We start from the raw sequence: 21,337 nt of genomic DNA, 5'->3' as shown, positions 1-21,337 counted from the left end.
ATATTAAGCAGGCAATGGAGTCTTTCACGCATAATCCTCCCTTTAAGACTAGCTAATAAGAAACTTCAAACTAAATAAAGCCATTTTGCATGTGCTTATTTCATTTCAACGCTCTTTTCTCTTAGCCCTGGCTCCTGATGCCTAGTTACAACCTTTCTGCCCTCGCATTTGCCCCATGGAGACAAACATGTAAGTCTGTTATGTCTTAGCCCACCACCTTTAAAAAACCAGTACACAGCCCCACAGACGCCAAGCCCCTCTTTGTTTACTGCCTTGTTATTTTCATTCACTCTCCTTTGCACTTGCAAAGCAAATTGTTAATGGCAACCACATGTGCATAGTGTGTCACACCCCAACACATGCCTGTCTGTGATTTGACACCCTCCGCTTCCCAGCACATGAGGCAGCCCATCTGGTCGTGACTAGTGCCCCATTTTGGACTGACGTTCATTTTCTCCCACAGCATCTGAAAGCACTGAGAACCTAAAATGAAGCAGGGAGCAAACAAGGGCTTGAGTCTTGCCATAAAAGCAAGTGGGGAGCAACTTTCAGCAGCATGTATCTATGAAACACAGTCTGTTAAGTTCACGTTTACAGTGTTATGTTACCACACACACCCTATGTCCCGCTGAGATTCAGGATGTGGTTTGCAAACCACTCAGAAGTAGCATATTAAAGAAAACTCGTTTTTATCCTCTTCACCTTTAACAATTTGAGGAGTTTCCCAGTCTGCTTTCATCAGCATGCAGATGGCTTGAAAGTAACTTACGTGATGGAAGGATAGATCAGATTGCTCACTCTCACTGTCCAACTGAGGCATCCTAATTATCATGAAATCTAAACTCAATATGATGATGATGAGCAATTCAGAAAACTGCCAAAGGCTCAGTGCTTGGCTGGTAACACCATCAACACAGAAAAATAATTACTGGACACCTGTAACACACAGACCCCATAATTGCCAATCAATCAGAAGTGCAAAAAAAATCAAACCTTAATAAATATCATGGAACTGGTAAAATTGAGGGTGGACCAATCCCTGTTGGAGCTACTAAGGGCATTTCGGAAGGTTTGTCTATAGGCAGTGATCAAAGTGGGGACTTGAGAGAGACCTGCGTGTGAACATAAGTACCCTGTGAGAAAAAAAAACAAACCAAACATCCCAGGACACTTCTACTTTATTTAATTCTGTAATAACCATGGGAGTTTACATCCCTCTTTAAAGGTGCTGGTGTGACATAGCAGGGCCTGGTACATAGGGCCATTTCAGAACTGTTATGATGTCAGAAGAAAAGCAATAGCGCCACTAGTTTGAAGACCTGAAATGGCCTCTCAAGGCAAGAACTGACAGACAACGCTGGGAGCTGGGAACAGCAGGCCACTGGATAAGGTTACCATTAACATACTTGAACTCTAAACAGAAATCACTATGATGAAAAGTTTCCCACTGAGGAATCCTTTAAAGCTCAGGGTGGGATATTCTTTATTACACCTTTTGGCTTTGCATACTTTCCCAGATTTTTTTCCTGATCTAATAGGGACACTGAAGAACAAGCCGTAAATCTGCAAAAGAGAACTGTAAATATGTGACATATAAAATAAACTGAAAACCAGTCTCAAGACATGTTAACAGAAATCCAAATCATGGAATCACAGAACAGTTTGGGTTGGAAGGGACGTTAAAGCTCATCCAGTTCCAACCCCTGCCATGGGCAGGGACACCTTCCAGTAGACCAGGTTGCTCAAAGCCCTGTCCAACCTGGCCTTGAACACTGCCAGGGATGGGGCAGCCTGTGCCAGAGCCTCACCACCCTTGCAATAAAGAACTTCTTCCTTAATCTAAATCTTACAAAACACTTAAATCCAGTCACTTTTTTGTCCCTTCATTTTTCTGCCATTTCTGTGAATTGAATTAACCAATTTATCAAACAAATGTCAGGAATAAGCAGCCTGGTTTGCCCTGCTTTGGTGTTCAAGAGCTTACACTTCAGCTCAAGTCATGTCATGAACCATATGTGCAAAAATCCTAGTACGGAGTTACTCATCTGCTCATGGAATAAGTGTAATGAGTCGAAAATCTAAATAACAAACCTGCCTTTCTCCTCCTCCAGACTATAAATTAGGTATTAATAATACTTATGAAAAAAACCACCCTATTTCGAAGACAAACCCATGGCTCATGAAATGCTAAGCCTCAAGCACAAAAGAACCTTTGTCCAAAGAAACTCAGACACATGTGAATGGTAATAAAACTCACCTATGTGCAAGTATTAACATCTGGACTTAAAAACAGCCCTGCTGGATGCACAAGGGGAAGGAGACCTTTCAAATAATTGAAAATCTATATCTAAGCATTTTGTACCTTAAGGTTCTTAAGGGTGCTGCAGTCTCTCCATCTATGTTTATAAATAAGACAGGTCAAGGCTCATTCTCTGACCCTCAGGGCAATATGCACAGCACAGCTTGTGTCCATATGGCTAAACTTTCTCCCTCACACTCTCCCACACAGCCTGGCTTCATTCATACTGCTTACTGGGAAGAGCCACTGGCCCATACTAGCTCCCAAACACCTGGATGAGGGCTGGTTTGCAGGGAACAAAGCCAGGCCAAAGAGCACAGGAACAATTAAACAGTTTGGATGATGCACAGCAGTGCTTGCACCCACACCTTGGACTTGTGCACTGTCCTAGTATGGATGGAGCCAGTGAGCGTAGTCAGAGACGCAGACAGAGCCATATGTCTGTATATTTAAGTAGAGTATGATCAGAGGTAAGCTAAAGTCAGAATCTGTGATGCAAACACTGTAGAGAGAAAATTAATTTTTGCCTTCCTCCAAGCTAATGCAGCTGCACTGTAAAACTATCCTAACAGCATATTCCTATTTAGCACCTATCTATATGCAGTATCATACATTCTTCCTGGCTGGATAGCACTCGTTATTGTTGATAAGTAATCTGACCCCTGTTTTAACCTACAAAATGTCATCACAAACCAGAACTTACCAACTCTGGAAATAAAATCTCTTTTCCAGGCAAAGCTGGCTTCCTACTGTGCAGCTATTCAGAAAGGTGTGAGAACACCAACATTCATTCTACACAGTATTCCCCTGTCTTGGGAAAGGTGTTTTGGAAAGGGAAGACTTCATGTGCCTCTAGCATGAAAGTCAAAATGAAATATAATGAAAGATGCACTGTTTTTGCCTTGCAGCATTACAGTCAAATGCCGTGTGGTCTTGGGAAAGAGAACTGTGCTCCTTCTCAGAAAATGAGTGAAGAAAAATGAGCAGTAGCCTTCAGTGTGACCACTGTGTGCTCCAGTATTTCATTTATAGTTTACCTTCACCAGAGGATTAATTTGCTGTTAATCTGAATCCTCCCTAGATCACAGGCTCCACATTAGCAATGTCTTAGGAAGAACAGCGTCACTCGGGACCTTCTCATAAGCAAATGACAGAAACATGGTGTGCTATTAGGGCAGGAACTAAACTAGCTCACCTAGAAACTGGAAAAGTGTTTACAGCATAGTTCTCAATGATTCATTTTTCACAGTGAAAGGATACATCAAGTGGGGTTTGCAGATTTCTGCCCTAGATCCAGTTCTAAAGAAAATATTTTCATTTTCCTGGACACAGAGTACCTGGATGATGACCAAGATGCTGGAACATAGATAATGTTTATTACATTTGCAGATGATACCAAGCTAGGAAGGACTGCAGTAAAAGGAAAGGGAAAGAATTCAAGATGATCATTAGAGGCTGGAGATACCAACAAGTCAAAGATACCAAAGGCAGCAAGGAACAATCCATTAGGCAAATACAGAATGAAAATCACCTATCCACATAGCAGTCCTGCAGCTCACAAGGGTTGAGCATCAACCAGTAATGTCAAATGGCTGATGCACCTTCTGACCTCAGAAGATCTAAACCCTTTCCTTTTGCTCAGCAGTAGTAAGATCTCAGCTAGAGTACTGTGCCTGGTTTGGGGCTCTTGGTTGCAAGTGAAACATGGTCTTCCAGAAGAGAGTCCAGAGGAAAGAAAAAGAACCAACACTAATTTAGGCAATACAGATACTGTCACCATAAACAGAGACTGAGATGGAACATAGGAGATGTGAAAACAGGCTTCAAAAATAAAAAGGTTGCTACACAGCAGAAAAAAATGATCTGTTTTCTGTGCTCATTTGGACACACGCGAAGTAACGGGCTAAGAAAAACTGCATCAGGAAAATTTTGGTTAGTCACTAGGAAAACACTTCTAATGGAAAGCATGAAAGTTCATTGCCAGAAGAGTCTCTCCAGGCTGAGTATCTGTCAGGAGTGGTCAGTGTCCACCCTGCTTGGTGACTAATAAGCTCTTGAAAGGAGCTTACAGTTTCATGACTCAACAGTGAAGCAGTTATCTCTCCATATGTACGAGATCGTCTTGACAAAGCCAGCCTGTGTTAGCAACTTTAAATTGCCTGCTAGCCATAGACACTTTAAACTGCTTGCTAGCCACAGAAACAGTAATATTAAAATCATTCTTGGTTTCCCAGGCACTTTTCCTAAATTTCCAGAGCCTTCCAGACTTAACCCAGACTAATTCAGGCCCAGCTTTTTGCTTATTCATCAAATCCCCTTACTTGGATATGGTAACTAAGCTTTGATCATCGCTGTTCTCCAAGGTGGCAGTGCTAAAGTCTATAGTAAGTCACTGAGCCATCATGTTGCCAGTTGATCAGGAGCTCTTTTTAACACTTTCTAACCTTATAATGGTGGCAGAAAAGCATGTAAGTTAGGGAAGCAGACAGAAAACTCAAAACTGGCCAGTGGGATCTAAATAAAAGGTGAACCTTTAGCTCACCAATACAAATTGGTTACAGAAGCCAAAGATCCAAAGCCAAGGACTGGAAGAAGCAATTTAGGTTTTCAAGTCCTTACAGACACGACAAACTGTGTACTAGATATTTAGTCCAAATTCCTTCACACTTTCCCAGGCAGTCAACCACTGACAGCAAAGAGAAGATGTTTCAAACCTTTAGCATGACAGAAAACAAACCAAACAAGAAAGACCAGCACTCTCCAAGCAATACTGGGGACTTTGGAGGTGTGCATGTGCAGAGGATTATAGGAAACGCCTTCTCATGTCCCAAAACACACCTCAGCAGGAGGAAGCCTCCCACCACCTGAACATGAGGAAGGCGAAGTACCCAAAGTCACTCTGGTTTATTAAAATTTCCATCCCCTATCTTCCATAAATTATCTAGGACTGTGATTTGAAAAAGAAAACTTCCCATGAGCATCTCTTACTTTTGAGACAGTTGTTTGATTACTATTTTCAAGCAGTACAAAAGCCACCAGTTAGCAGGCTGACATGCTTCATCCTTGAAGGAAGAAGGTATTTCCTTTTACCTTTTGCACTTCTGCCTTGGAACAATGAACTGCCACTTCTTCATAACAGGCTTAAATGACCCCACCACCCTCCTCCACATTTCACTGTCTTTGGTGCTCCTCATCCCATACTTCCTTTTCTTTCTTCTTGCTTTTTGTTTCAGAGAAGCTCATGTACTGTTTACTCTATGTATCCTGCCTTGTCTCACCACTGCCCAAAGTCCATCCAATGCATTTTATAGAGCAGAGCATGATTTGGATATGAGCTTCCACAACATAATATTTGTATCATCACCTAAGTGTTGCAGAGTGCCAAAGCCTGAAATAGCCAAGAACTCAGTGAGTGACCAGCAGTGACCTGATTCTGGCAGTCAGTGTGGTGTTGTTCCAGCCGTGGATGCTGCTTGACACCTAACCCAAATAAATGCATCATTCTGGCAAAGCAAAGAGAAAAAGAAAACATACAGACAAGTTAGCCTCTCTCTGCAGTCACTATAACAGATAGTGACAGATAATACAGCAGAAGAGAGCGACAGAGCTGTGACAACTGGTATGAAGTATTTTGTTGGTGTTACCACGTTAGCCATAGCAAAGAAAAAGCCATAAGGTTAGTCCCAGCTGCACAGCAGAATAAAAACCTTGGAGCAGCAACTTGGGTTCTGCCTACTTTTTCTTTGCACTCATTTTATTTCTCACCCTGGGCATTACCACTTAAGGCAGGATTCATTACACAGAGATCAGGCGCACAAATTTCACTTCAGGGAGAAGATAAGTGCTTAACACTAACAAAATGAGTCACCAAAAAAATACTGGTTTCCTGCCCAGGCACCTCACTAAATTTCTTCACACCTAGACTTACTTTGACATCTAGGGTTGGCATCTGCTGCGCATGCCCAGAACATCACCAGCTCAGCTAAGTATCCCTGAAGGACATATCTCCTCCAGCGGGCTCTTGCCACACTGACAGCACCTTCTCTGGCACAAAGCCCAGCAGTCACAGCCACTCTCCATCACAAAAGTGCACAAAACAGCCATCTTCTGCAGCCTTGTCAGTGGAGCTCAGGAAAAGAGAGATGCACTTCCAAACCCCAGCTCAGACTCAGGAAGACTTAATCATTTCCACATCCTGAAGGGAACAGAGAGAGCCCTGCTGAGCAAGTTACCTTCTCCTCCTGGGAAGCTCAGCAGCACAGCCCTGAGCCCAAAAGCCATGGGGCAGAGCCTTGGTGTGAAGTGTTACAACCACATGGGCAAATACGAGTTTTGCAACCCAGATGAGGAAGGGCTGTTTCCCTTACAGGGTCCATGATGGTCCATACTGCTGCTTTTCTCTCAGGAGCAACATAAGAAAAGCCTGCCAGCCCAGCCATCTACGTAAAGAAGACCGCAAATGTTTCCTTGCTTCAGTCATCAGCCACACAAGGCAAACACCTACTGGGTGCCTCAAGTGGGCCCTGCTCATAGAGGCAGAAAAATTGCTGGCAGCATGGCATTTGGCTTCCACAGCCTCCAAGCTGGAACTGGGAGAACTGGTGTCTGGCTTGGATTCTTTGCTGATGCACACAAGCACCTAAGTGCTCATGCAGATCAAGCTTTACATCCCTCCTGGCCTCAGTTCTCCATACAGCATCTTCCCAGCACCCTGTGGGCTACTGTGAAGCTTTTGACAGTGAGTGGGACCTGTAAGTCACTCTCATAGACAGATACAGTCATTTCCCTTGCAGGTACTACAAGAGGAAAAGAAAGGAAAACATAGCCACATTCCCTCAGACTTCAAAAAGAAGCAAATCTCAATCCAGCCTCTTTAGTGAAGACTACAAGCTGGAGGACTCCACAGCAAGAGTCAAAAAAGCATCCTAAGAAAAGAAAAGCTACAGCTCCTGCTGCCCTGTCACACCCCCAGGACTGTGCCATTCTTTTTTTGTCTCCCACTACAGCATTTTTATGGTTTTCTTGCTTTCTTTTCTGCTCTCTTTCATGGTCCCCTCGAGTTTCAAGCAAAGTTGCATTTCCCTACTTCTCGTTCTCCCCAGCCCCTTGCATTCCTGGAAGGAAAACAAGGACAGATGGAGCTGGCTGGCCATAAAAAACTGTTCTCACAGTGAAAGCAGTGCTTCCAATAAAACACAAGCAGTCTGACTGCGCTGCCTCTGCTTTGCTTCCCTGCTTTAGGGCACATCTGCAGAGATATAGCAGCCTCAGATGGGTGACATAAATAATAAAGAATCATTCTTAATAATCAAGCAACTTCAGCCTTGCCAAAAAAGTAGCTGATACACGCATTCCAGCTACTGTGCACTTACAAAGATGTTGATCTTGGGAGTGTCCCTCCCGCCGGAGCTGGTGACTGAACCAAACCCAGGTTTGATTTTTCCCTTAGTTGACTTGTTTATTGCCAAATTCCAAAACACACACACAAAAAAAAAGCACTTTTCAAATGTGATTTATGAAGTGACTCTAAGTAAGTACATGCATGCACACATAAAAACACACAGGCCATCGTTCCAGCTGCATGAGAAAAGCAGCAACAGGAACTCTCACTGCATAATAAACACTACCTGAGCAAGCCCTTTTCTTTGTCTGTGAAGGCTTGGAGCCAGATCTCTGAGGAAGGAGGCATAACTGCATCACTTCATTGGCTTCTTTCGAGTTGTGAAATGATGCGGTTTTTTGTTTCATTTTGAAATCATTCCCTTAAATACAGGCACGTGCACAAAAGGCAACTATTAGCCTTTGGATAGTTTAAACTAGGCTATCTCTGCATGTTCAGATAGTTTAAGAACTCTAAGTCTTTCCAAGCATCTTTTCCCATCATCAAAGAGAAAGGCTACTAAATTTTCATTTTAAAGGGCAGAAGAAAAGCATATTAATCTTCAACCCATCTTAGTTTAACGAAAGTGCTGTGTATTCTTGTCCCAAAGCAGCATTGTCCAAAATGCTCTCACAGCTATTTGCAGAGCAGAGGCGCTTGCATCACTCTTGTAAACTCACTATGTAAGCTGCTGAGAAGTAAAACGGGATTTTCAGCAAGAACAGAGGTATTTGCTGTAATTTGCATGCTCTGAATGATGAACAAAGCATTTTGAGCCCCAAGACATGCTCCATGGTAAAGTCTGGTCCAACATAGCTGGTGTGAGCAGGGTGAAAGGGACCTGCAGCCCCTGCTCAGCTCTGTAAAGGAGCTCACAATTGCCTTTCAAGAGGTCCCTGATCTGAGTTTTACCCCAACTCCTGCTCTCCTCCCCAGGCCCTTGGAAGTTCAGATATTTTTAGCTATTTGCCATGAGTGAAGGAATGTCTTTTCCTCAGTTACCTCATTCATAAGGGCAATTCTGCCAAGACAAACAGGTCCTAAGTGTGATTACACTGACTTCAGCCAGGGGAGAGAGCTCACACCACATTAATGTGCATGCTCGAATCATAAGTACCTGGAATTATTAGTATTTATAGTCCATGAAATTACATTCCTGACTTCCTCACCTGGCCACACAGATAGGAGGGGAAGGGGATTTTAGATCCTTCCTGCCCTTATGCAGCTGAGCACCTCTGAAAGTGAGTGAGCAGTCCTGAAAGCTCCAAGATGAGTGTGGGGTCATCCTGGGGTGCTCCCTGAACTGGGCCTTTTCAAGAACAAGTGCCAAAAGGAAAGCCAATAGGCCAATAACAGCTCAATTTCTTGCCTGGGGAAATCTGTTCTGCCCCAGGCTTGCTTTGTTAATCACACACTTACTTCCATATGCCTTTACTCTCATCTCATCAGAGCCATCCCATAAGCAGAGAGCAATTAACACCCTTGTGAGCAAAGGGACCAAGGACTTAATGAATAACCCCTACATAAAACTCTTGTGCCTCAAACACCAACTAATTAACTCTCAAAAATATCATCTATGCTGTAAAACCAGCATAGCATATTTACCTTTCACAACTGACAAAGCTAAACCACAAAGTTAATTGACTTGCCCAAGGTCACCAAGGCAAATCAGTGTCAGAGTAAACTAAATCAAGCTGCTTCCTTCTCTGCCCCACAACTGCCTAGGTGATCCCAGACCTGAAGGACCTCTCCACTGGCAGAAAAAGCTTCTCTGCTTCATAGAGCTTTCAACAAGCCTACTCAAGGTGTTCAGACACAGTTTTACCTGCAGACACCACCTAAATACTGATGGCAACTACTTGGAAGTCAGAGCTTAGGTACTTCAACCATGTCACGCAGGGGAATGTAGACATTAAAATATCTATTTACCTAACACTTTACCTATCTATTTATCTAAAAAAGTCTAGCAGACCCTCAGAAACATAAGAAAAGCTAGTTCAGTGCATGGACAGAACTTTTCTCATGTTATCCATCATTAGCAAATATACAGAATTCTCCGATCCATAGGGAATTAGTATATAAACAAGCCTAAGAAGATGGGAAAATACATATGCAGCCACTCAGAGTCCTGCTTTATCCGTTTTGGACACTCTCTCAGGATTACCAAACAACGTTCTGCCACAACCTCAGAGCTGCTCTGCACTGCATGGGTTGTTACACTGCGAGCACTTGCTGGCTTTTCACTAATGTAAGTTGTAATATAGGTGACTAAGGGCAAAAAGACAATTACATCCATCCCCTCAAAGGGACGTGCATTTGTTGCAGTGTGTCTCGTGCACAGCATGTATTATCCTCTCAGTGGCAGCAAACACAGGACCAACAACAACAAAAAGGCTTAATCCCTTTCCAGGGAGTTCTTGTCTGCAAAATCCTCCTTATGAAAGACAGATGTGAACCTGCCAATCCAGCCAGATGCAGAAAGCCCTGGTAAATGCAGGAATGAATGTTCTCGCACACAGAATTGGCAAGAAATAACGGGGAGATTCAAACAATGAAAGAAGTAATCATTTCAATATGACAAGCTGGATCTGAGAACTATTTCAGGCCATGGACACAGAAATCAAGGACTAGCATCTCCAGCAATCCCAAAGGAAAACAAACGCTTCCCTTCCCCATAAAGTAAAGTTATAAGCCAAGGTGAAGTGAATTGAGGCTGAGGAAGGGAATGATCCCTATTCAGCGAGGCACACTGCAATAATCAGAGCGCACACGTTATCGGAGATGTAATTTAAAGCAGAGATCAAATTCTACAAAGCAAGACAAAAATAAAAGTAATAGTAAAGGAATGCTATGAGCAACAGGAAACCCCAGCACTGACAAGGCTCTGCTGAACGCTACAAAAACCATACAGCACAAGCCGCACCTGAGAGGACCTTTCATATTGCACAAATATTCAATCCCCCTGCCAGACCCTGCATGCAGGAATTTTCTTTGCGTTTTATTAGCTACGATCAAAATCTGACATCTAATGAAAGCTCCAAGTCTCTCTAACCTGCAGGAATAAGAAAGATGCTAGCCTAATCCCCTGGATTAAGGCAAAAAACAGGAAAGTTTGGAAGGTCTGAGTGTTACCTTAGACTCCTGGCAGCAAAGTGTAGCAGCACCACATCTGCTTGTCCCATCAAAGAAAATGCCCAAGCCCACTTTTAAGGTGATGTCAACAGCAGCATCCCAAATTGAAAAATTCACCATTGTTTGGAAATCCAGAGCACCTGGATAAAATCAGCAAGGTGGCAAATGGCAGCTCAGCAAAGCTCAGTTCATTGCTGGACACCACGGACATCACACAGATGCACCGACCCCCGAATCACTCATCGACAGATGGGAAACTTCCCGCTCTCAAAAATGCCTGTGGATGTGGTGACAAGCCTGAAAAATGAATCAGGGTGGAGAACTCCAAACCCAAAGCAATGCCCTCTTCATCCACTAAAAGTCACATCCCTGCTCACCAGCTGTGCAAAGGTAGGAGATGCTGGTTGTACCCAGTAACAGTGTTCTCAGCATTCATGTCTTTTTTTTTTTAACCGATTTGAAATCATACCTCAATTCTCTTCTCAAACAGATTATTACTTCAATTACTTTCTTGCAAGCTTCTTTCATTTCATGTTGAAGTGTTTCCAAACTTCCTTTCTAATCAAAATAATAGTAATTAATTTAGAAAGCTTGATTCATAGGTGAGTTAGGTCCATTTACCCCTCTCTGGTCAAACAGCTTTGACTCTTACAGTCTTTTGGGAAATCAGGATGACATTTTAGGGAGTGATACTACTATTAAGAAAATACAAAAAATATACAGCATTGTTTGCTTTATCCACCGCCTCAAAGTTGTTTTGGGGTAATGTGGCACTTCTACACTTGTCTCCTTTGTGTCAACTTTCACAACTGGGGGCAATATAATTTCTTCAGTCTTCCATCTGCTTTTCTACTCAGAAAGATGCCAAACCTGTTTGTGCAAGATACAGGGATGATCTCACGAGTTTTTAATCACAAGCGTTTCTGTTGTGGGTGACTGCAAGTGATGATTCAAACAATGTGAGTCCTGCTCCAATACAAGAGCATAAAAATGCAGCCACTGCTGCTTGGAACACAGCCACTGCTTAGCAGAGCAGAAACACACCACACGTTCCTGGGAAAAGCAAGAGGGAGTCATTTGTGTAGCACGTGAAAAGGTAGGCAAAGCAGGGGGATTTGCGCATAGGAGCGATAGTGGTTCCAGCACCATCAGCCTGGGCATCAGTGCAATCCTGACTCATGTGATGACCCCCACAAAGCCCTTCCCTAATGCCCTCTTCCACCTTTAACCCCTATGCAGCCCACTGTTGAGGAAAAAAATCCAGGAGCTGACTTGCTGCAACACTAGAGGCTCTAAGTATAGTGTAAAGTTAGCTTTTTCCAGCCAAGAGCACACATAAAAACAATACCTGTCCTCCCTCTTCAACCCAGGGGAATCCCAGACACACTTGTAGGCTGCCACTAGCTAAGGAGAAAAACATAGGCAATTTCACATTGTTCCCCTCCTTCTGTCGTTCTTGTCCATCTGCTATCAGTCTCCCATATTTATCACTGTGAAATCAAGTTACACATTTGAAAATATATATCAACTATATCAACTTTCTGTCATTTGAAAATCTGTTTACAATACTTTTCTTCTCATTACCCTGTTTACTTTACAATCTTGATTTTATTGAAATGCCATTTTGGAATATTGATTTCACTCAAATTGCAAATAAAAATGGGCTTTCTTGAAGAAAACTAAATATATATTTCATAGTCAGCAGACAGGAAAATCTCTCTGAGTCGCTCTTGCATAGTCAAATAATTGGCCTATTTAAGAGGGCTGTTGAATAACTCAGGAGACTAAGACTAAGACTGAAGGCTAAGTGCTGCTGTGCTGGGGAGCGTGCGGGTTCAAAATCTGCTCACAGCCTGGCATCATCAGACCCATTTATTCAGTTTGTGTTTCCAGTTTCCTCTGTTAAGACAATGAAAAGTTCTGCAGCCTGAAAAAGACGATGCAAACTTTTTGTTCCCTACTGTATCTATCACCATGCCACCAGCTCTGCAGGTCTCTCCATTAAGCTTTTGAAAAGGTGGGTGAGTAGGACTGGACCTTTTCCAGCAGATGGAGGAGGTAAATGACATTGGCTCATTTTGTACTTAAGCATTTGCCGGTTAACACTTTGTCAATGAGACATGCGAAAAAACACACACTTGTAATGGCTATGCAAACAGAGTACCTCATGCCGGGGCCAGGAACTCTATTTGCTGCTTAGTTTCTCCTTCCAAGCAATAGAGTTAAACTACATGAATTAAAAAAAAAAAAAAAAGAAAAAAAAGGAAAAAAAAAGCCAAAGCTTTTTGGCAGGAATTAGCTATGTCTTTACTGGCAAATTTATTCACAGAGTTTGGCTGGTGGAGCTGTAAATCCAGGTAAGTAGAGCAACCCTTTATTTGACAAGGAAGAAAAAAGGTATTATTATAAAAGGATACAGACTGTGTTCATGGCAAGGCTATACACAATCACTACAGATGGAGCCATCTTTCTACCAGAGTAATGCCCAAAAATGTTCTGCGCAACATGGTTTAAGTGCCTCCTCAACCTACCATGGGGCTTACCACGACTGCTAAACCCAGCGTATCACTCACTGCCCTACCACAGGGGGTAGGTCAGTGTGTTCAAAGAGCTTTGCAAGCCCTTATGGGCCTCCACATACAGAGACTCCAGCTGTGACTCTTCATACCAACTAAAAGGACTGGAGGCATGCTGAATCAAGATATACAACCAAAATAATTCCAAGTGAAGCAAGGATCCAGTGAGGTGGGAACTCTCCCTGCAAAGCTTCTCCCTGAAGGAGATAATTATCAGCTGCTGAGCTGCCTCTGCTAAAGGCTGTTTCTGCAGCATTAGCAGCCACTCATTGGTCATTGGCTGTTACTGTTCATCAGCTGGACAGTAAAACAGGTTTGGGGGTTCTCATAGGAAGAATTACTTAGTTATAGCAGACAGAATGTGGAGTTGGAATGTACTGACCCACAGAGCACTGGAAATGGATGGATGCAGAAAGACTGTCCCCCTACTATGGATGATAATATCCCTCTGCAACACTGTCTTTATTAAGCAAATCAACCAGATTGCTTTACATACCTTTACCAGACATGCAAACACGCCTCTCATACATTCTGACTGGCCACCTTCAGCTTAGTTGCAAAACAGGAGCACCACAAGCGTACAAAGCACTTCAGGCTGAGGACACAAGCAGGGGTTCAACCCCTAATCCAGTTCCCATACATGTTGGCAACCACCTAACGCTTAGAGGAGCATCCTCCTAGACCTTTTGCAATGCGCCAGTCAGGACAAATCTTAGTTTGAAGCCACTTGCAACATGACTAGACCTGCATGCTTCTTCCCAGAAGCTGAGGAGAAAGTCTCCTTTCCTCCAGCATCACAGCTTAGCCAATCCAAGCACATGCTTCCCAGCATCATATGGTAGGAGAAGACCTCCTCAGGCAGGTGTCATCCTCAGCCATGTTGCAGAGCTGTTACCTGGCTCCTCCAAGCAGAATGCATGCCCAGACAGACTCATGGCAGAGCATCTGCATGGAGACATAAGTCACTCTTGGCCAGAGATCAGCCCTCAACAGTAACACACAAGATAAGCAGAGCAATGGTGGCTGTGTCAGCTGCTTCTCTTCCATGTCTTGGCTTCAGGCAAGAGACTTCTCACAGACATGCAAGAATTCCTCTTTAGAGTCTCTGCTGAAACTAGCACAAAATCCCATTTAATGCAAGTTGGGAGGATGTACTTCATGCAGCTGCCATCTACTGCAGTGCCTGAACAGCTTCCAGTCTTCAAAATACTGCTCTTCACAACCTGGTGGTGAAGCAGGGCTCTGCTCTGAGTCTAATTTCACAAAACCCCATCTGAGATGCCCACCCACATGGCCAGTCTGTGGCAGCCCAGGGACCTGGCCATGTATCACCAACAGGGCTGACACCAGCAATGAGGTGCAATTGGAAAGAACATTCCCATACAGGCTTTTGCTTAGAAAAACAAACAAACCCCACAACATCAGAACTGTTGCAGAAAGAAACAAGTCCTTGGAGACCTTAAGGCCAGAGTTTCAGACTCGTGGGAGTCTTCTACATCTGAGAAAATGGGACAACTCGAAATATGGAAGCAACTCAAACTTGCCACAAAGTGGTCTCTGCAACTTGCTGCAAAGCTGACAGACATCTCTATTTCTTCATGCTACTCCTGTGCTTAACAATAAAAATAAAGAAGTAGCTCCAGTTAACTGTGCCATGTCATGTCATGTGGCAAGTCCCACAGGGTGTCCCCCCAAGGCCTTGGAGAGCCCAAAAGGGCACAACTTCACCACCTGGGCTGAAGAACAAGCAGCTCCTTGTGGTCCCACAGCAGAGCTTATCTGTGGGGCACAGAGCTGCAGTGACAAAACTGCTTCAGCAAAGCCAACCTCTCAGCTCAGCACAGCTAAACTCACAGCTGCAGGGTCAGCTCTGAGGGGATGAGATGGCATGTGCTAAGACAGTATAGCCCTGTGAGACCTTATGGAATTACATCTGTCTGGCCCCTAGAGCAGGTGGACTAGAGTTAACAACTTCAGCCAAATCTCCAGCTCAATGTCTTATTAAAGTAAATCCCTACATAATACTACTGACTCATTATGGCACATGCCATTTGCTGCTTACAAGAGAGCCAAAGAAAGCTTCTACATATGAGGGACTTCCAGATGCAAAACTTGATGATAAGGAGTGGTGTCCCGCTGTCCTGAGAGCAAAAGCATTACCCAATCAGCCAAACACCAAGAGGAGAATTCAGAACTTTCTGAAGCAGTTCTTAATGTCACCACTGAATTTACCAACAGATCATTTCTCTCTTAAATTTACTGTAAGAAGCAATACCTGTTAACCAAAACTGCCTTTGAAATGACATCTAGGCTATGTACATGAATTTTTATCTATACAATAGGGGGATCGGGAAACAGGTAGCCTATACTGTAGATAACTGTCTTTAAAGTGCTGTCATTGCAATGTTCACATTTGCTCCTAACCCATTTGCAGGAAAACTTCAAATACAAAAAGTTATTAAATCCAGAAACAATAAATTATCTACAATGAAAAGGGAAAGGAGGCAGTTCCTTTAATCTCCCAATAAAGAAACAAAGGAAATTGCATCATACTCATATGGAAAACCAATGTGGCCTGGCCAGACAGAGGGATTGGTGCATTGGCATTAATGGCATTGCTTCCACAGATACAGACAGACAGACACTAGCTGTAGAGGGCCAAGGTGAATGCCTAGATCCAGCTCCCTCTTGGCTGTCTGAGAGTCTTGACACAATTTTTGTATCTGGTTATTATCTCTCATACAAAGCACATCAACCCCTGGCCCTAACACATGGACGGGAGTGAACTTTGCCGCTCAGACACGCTTCTAATGAGGTTCTCAAGCAATGTGGGAAAATGTTACCACTCTCTTTTGCCAAGTGTAAAACCCACCAACTTTACAAAGTGAGGCTGAGCTGAAAAACTACACTTAATTTTCAGGGCAATGTAAAAAAGAAATGAGAAGCAGCTTTTTGACTGAGTTGTTTTGGTTTTTTTTTAGCACTGCAATCTTTTTTTTTTTCCCCCCGATCCATTATCTTGTCAGTAGCAAAGCAGTTTATTTTCTGGCCTCCTTCCACAAGCTCTCTGGGTCAGATAGCGGTATTTGTTTAATGTAACAAATATGGTTGTCAACCAAAAACAGGCAGATGTTTATCCCCAGAATGTTCCCTACATGAGCCCAACCCCTCTTTCACCAAGATTACTTCTGTCTGAATTAAGTGCGTTTAAAAACCGGTCTGAAGTAACTACTCCAGAGACCAGCAAATAACTGTTACTTACTGGAGAATGATATCCTCTAGCCTTTGTTTCCTCTGGCCATGCACCTTGCCATTTACACCTCCCCAAAGCAGAGTAAGTGCTGCCAAATCAGAGTTTGGGGCTTTTCTATGCATCAGCACCCCTGAAGACTTAATGTATGGAGCACCAGTAGACCATTAGTCTGGACCCAGCAGTAGTGACTCCCAAAAAGAAAGGAAAAGAGGAGCAGAAATCACCAGGAAGCTGCTCTCACAGCTGACTAAATGAAGGCAGATGATCTCCCACTGCCTGAGACCAAGCTCACAGCCAGTTACTACACAGCCACCAAGAAGCAGTACCTATTGTTCATCTGAGCCCCGCAAAGCCCTGATACACCACCTGCTTTTGCTCCATCATACATCCTAACTGCAGTTTCATGCTCATGGGGGAGCATCCTACGGCCCAGACAGGTGAGACATTGCTACTCACTCTGTTTATACAAGATCCAGTTTAAGGGAGCAGTTCCTCATCTTGCCTGAATTGGTCATTCCTAAGGATCTGCTGGAAAGCTGGGTGCAAGATCAAAGCCAAATGTATAACTAACCCTGAAGAAACAGAACGGACATTAACAGCTGTGACAGGAGTACCAAATTTCCTCAGCACCTAGCTATGAGCCTGCATGACCTGGCATGGCAGAGGTTAACTCACAGGGCCACAGAAGGGGGGGGAAACATTTTAAACTGGAGGCAGGAATATTTATCAGCTAAAAGAAAAACTTTCCTCTCCATTGGGATCTGCCTTGGTAAACACAGAAGACACAAATCAACCTAATCACCCATCCAACCCCTCACCCCACATCCAGCCAGCGTGCAGATCTGGTCCCCTTTGCTCTCTCCGGCAGGGCGCTCTGCAGCTTTCCTTCTCTGAAGTTTGCTTACATTACCGGCTCCCTTTGCTGATATTGGCAGCTTGCTCAGGCCTTTGCAAAACTATTTTTTATTGGATATACTTAATCTATCTTATTTTTATCCCATCTGTGAGAAAAAAACAGCCACAGTGCAAACCGATCTGCTCAGCAATGCTGCCAGCTACACGGATCCCATGACCTCCTAGCTAGATTGCTGCAATGTTTTCTGTTTATTTGTGCTGCTCTTGTGCATTCACGCATGTCCTATCCCTAATACAGCATGCACTTGCAAGTTCTCTTAAAGGCCTCTATCAAGGTGAATTAACTGAGTCTCATGCATACTATGCTGTTGAGTGGGAACTTTCAGACCTTTCTTTTTCCATATAAAGTTTTAAATAGGTTTAGACTGAAAATCTTCCTAAGGGATCTCACGTGTTCTTCATACACGGATCCTGTCAATTAAGTTGAATGCACTCCCTGAGAGAATCTACTACAGGGGTAGTTTCTCAGGGTGTTTCAAGCAAGGTTACATGGACCAGTAATGTCACATACGCAGCTTCAAAGGGATACAAGGCCAAGAAGAAAGACAGCAATAGCTGTACCCATGTCAGCTGCTTCCAATGGTGGAATTACCACTGCTGAGAAAGGTACCACTTGAAAAACAAAGGTCAATTGCCTGCTGTGATTGCAATGGGAGTTAATTCAAGGGAAATCTATGGCTGCCATTATCCAGGAAGATGGACTGAATGGTCTCACTGGTCCTTTATTCATCTTTTATTTAGGTACTTATGAAAACAGCTGGGTTGGCCTACTTTGTGAGATGGGGGCCTCCACACAGGGCCATGCTGGATTGCTAAGTACTGGAAAAGTCTCTAGGACACAAGGAAGGAAAGACTGTTTCTCTCCCCCTGCCACCCCAGATAGTGCTGTGTTGGTATTAAGCCTGTGATTTGGAGACACGAATGATATGTCATTATCACAGGGAGATCTGCAAAACCACTTCAAGCAGCTGTTTGTAAAGCCATGTGTGCAGTAAATCCAAACATTTGTAAATCCATTCCAACCAACTGGAAATATGTGAGTCAGTGATTATCACAGGCATATAGCCACAGTTTTTACAGGAACGCAGCAAGACATCATCCCTTTTAAAACAATATTTTTAACCAAAATTTCCTGAAGGAAATATTTTTGTAAAACTACCTACTTGAGTATTTAAGTACTAACTCTCCCTTCCATTCTCCCCACTTATGAATGAGGGAGCAGGGCATGAGATGTTCCTTCTCTTAGGAAGGACTGACAGGTCAAGCCATACTTTTATACAACTTCTATTAAAAAAAAAAAAAAAAAGATAAACACCATGGCCCAGCTTGCACAACATTAGAAAATTATTCTCATTTATACATAATTTAAAAAATGGCCAAACTTTGAATGTTTACCTCTTATTTTTATTTTCCCCAATTTCTTTGCTGGCTCACTGGCCAGCATGGAAATATACAGGTATGGGTCACCTTCATTTGTTTGCAGACCGCTTCAGACTTAGAGATGGAGGAGTGCTGCTCAAAATGATACTACTGGGGGGTGCTCTCCTTAACATATTGAGGAGATGAGAGTATTCTCAAATTACCATGAATCTTGGGCTTCCTCCACCTCTGGAGACACTGTAACTCCATAGTGTGCAGTAGCACAGCATAGCCCTTAATGCTAAATTAATTCAAAAGAACCAGAGTACATGGAGCTCTTGGGGAGGCCAATACAATTGCTGCATTTTAAGCTCTCCTGGAAAAATACAAAAGTGGCATTTTTTCTGCATTAATGTCTTTTCCTGCTGCTCATTTTGGCTAGAGGCATCCTCCTGTCTTTCCTGACTAGCATTCATCGCTTCCTTTCTGAAACGCAGGAGATAGAGGAGATGCCTCTCTCTCCTGTGAGATTGGGTGGGGAAGCAGTCGTGATCCACAGGTGAAGAAGAGAAACATGAAAGATCTGGAATGCTCATTTTCCTAAGGATTTCACTTAATCGAATTATCACCAAACTGCAAGCCATTTCTAACCACTAATCACCCACTGCCTGGAAACTATTTTGAACAAACGTAAATGTATAAAATCTGGTTGATGAAAGCCTTGAAATGTGGGTCTTGGGAAGTTTGTGAACTCTAACAACTGTGGAGAAACAAAAACACAGTTTCCTTTCCTAACTTTGATCCTATTCTAGAGGCAATGGGCAGGCACATGTAACAGATCTTTCCTTCCTCTCTATTTTCTTGCCAAGTATACTATTTAAACTCTTTGGAAACAGCACTACAGCTACTCCATGCTGTCTATCCTCCAGCATGTATCGGATGTTATTTAAATATAAATAAATACAAATGCAAGCTTGAATTTTTTTACCAGGCCTCCTGGTAAACAGCAGCAGTAACGACCCTACGTTCAGACTGAAAGGGAAAATAAAGGTGAAGTCAAACAGAACAATTTGGTATCACCCTACAGGACCAGACTCTGCATAGTGACATAACAGATTAAATACTCAGAAGAAGGAATGAGGGACCACAGATGTTCCCCCACAAAAACTGCAGCCTGCCTTAGCATTGATTTCTTCTTTGTCCTTTGAACCTTACAGGAAAGATTTGTTACTGTATATTGTAGCACAGCAGTGCAACACCTGAATCAACTACCCAGCCACGGACAAGGGGGAAAACTCACAGATACCCTCAAGCAGTCCATGTCCCTCCTGAGGATTTCTGAGGAGGTTTACTTCTCTAAGTCATATACGGTTCAATGGGAACAACAAGGTAGAATTAATTCCCTTAAAAGCCATGGAGATTTTATGTTAAGTTTTCCTTTACTATGAGTTTTTAATCTATAGGTCCTTATGGCCCAAAGTGATTTTGCAGATTCAAATAGCAGGTTGTTTTCTGCAGACCCAAGTTCAAACCCTGATGGAGGTTCACATTTTACCTCTAATCTAGTCCCTACAGTCCCCATCACAAAATTTCTGGTCAAAAACAAGACCCCAACTTTGGAAACCCAGCACGAGAGAGGATGGAAGAGGCGATGTGGCTCTTCAGCTGCCTACCTTACAGCCAGCTCTTGAAACTATAATTATCCAGAAATAAAATGTATGCAAATTCAGAAGATAAACAGGACTAAACCACAACACAGGCAAACTGCATCCACTCATCAATAAAGCAAGGGCATATATTGAGGAAACGGGAAACCTTTGTCTGAGTGCTTGTTTGGAATCTGCTTTTTCTTCCAGAGTCAACAAACCTTCCAGTTTCAAATGTTTGCATATATGCTTTAGAATCAGCATGCCATGAGGTCTCACTACGGATGGCATGTCTTTTCTCAAGAAACAAATACAAGAGAAAGTCATGGGGATTTTTTCCAACCTTCGCTCATTAATAACACAAAGCGGTCAGGCAGAGCTTTACATTTTTCCAGCATGTTACAAGCAAAAAAAAGGAATGAAACCTCTGACAGATGGCTTCCAGGTAGCACTGCTGTTTTGCAGTTAGATAAGATAACCCTCCTACTGTCATGAATGTTGGACTGGTGGAGGACGCAGGTTTCTTAGCTCTTCCAGCTGCACTTAGATTTCCCCTCAGATCCACAGTGGTTCTATGATGTACATTAGGTCCCAAAGAGCCACTGCAATAGGGTTATAACTTAGCATGCCTGCTTCAAGATGTGTTTTTGTGAAATAACTGTAGGCTGTCCAGGAGACGTGGAAAAAAAAATGTCAGGAGATTTTATGTCCACCTTTCAAGGTTCCTTCTCTTGAGCAGGTGGTTTTCCTCATATTCTTGCCTGCATTCCTGTATTT

The 21,337-nt window shown here is 43.1% G+C and overlaps 1 protein-coding gene across 9 annotated transcripts in view; it reads right to left on the bottom strand.

Annotated features, from left to right (window-relative positions):
* Window positions 1–21,337, bottom strand: part of EVA1A (eva-1 homolog A, regulator of programmed cell death) — a 202,393-nt gene that overhangs the window by 34,317 nt on the left and 146,739 nt on the right. Inside the window, exon 2 of one of the 9 annotated variants that reach the window (XM_062638446.1) lies at window positions 5,664–5,802. The exons of the other annotated variants lie outside the window; for them this stretch is intronic. The gene's annotated coding sequence lies outside the window, so the exon portion shown is untranslated. The remainder of the gene's footprint in view (window positions 1–5,663; window positions 5,803–21,337) is intronic. 9 annotated transcript variants of the gene reach the window in all.

This window comes from Pezoporus occidentalis, unplaced genomic scaffold, assembly GCF_034315485.1.
Source record: "Pezoporus occidentalis ecotype Australia unplaced genomic scaffold, CSIRO_AGI_Poc_V1 ctg57, whole genome shotgun sequence".
Taxonomy (NCBI): domain Eukaryota; kingdom Metazoa; phylum Chordata; class Aves; order Psittaciformes; family Psittacidae; genus Pezoporus; species Pezoporus occidentalis.
Note: the sequence above shows the minus strand (reverse complement) of the source record. Positions and strands in the feature narration are given on the sequence as shown.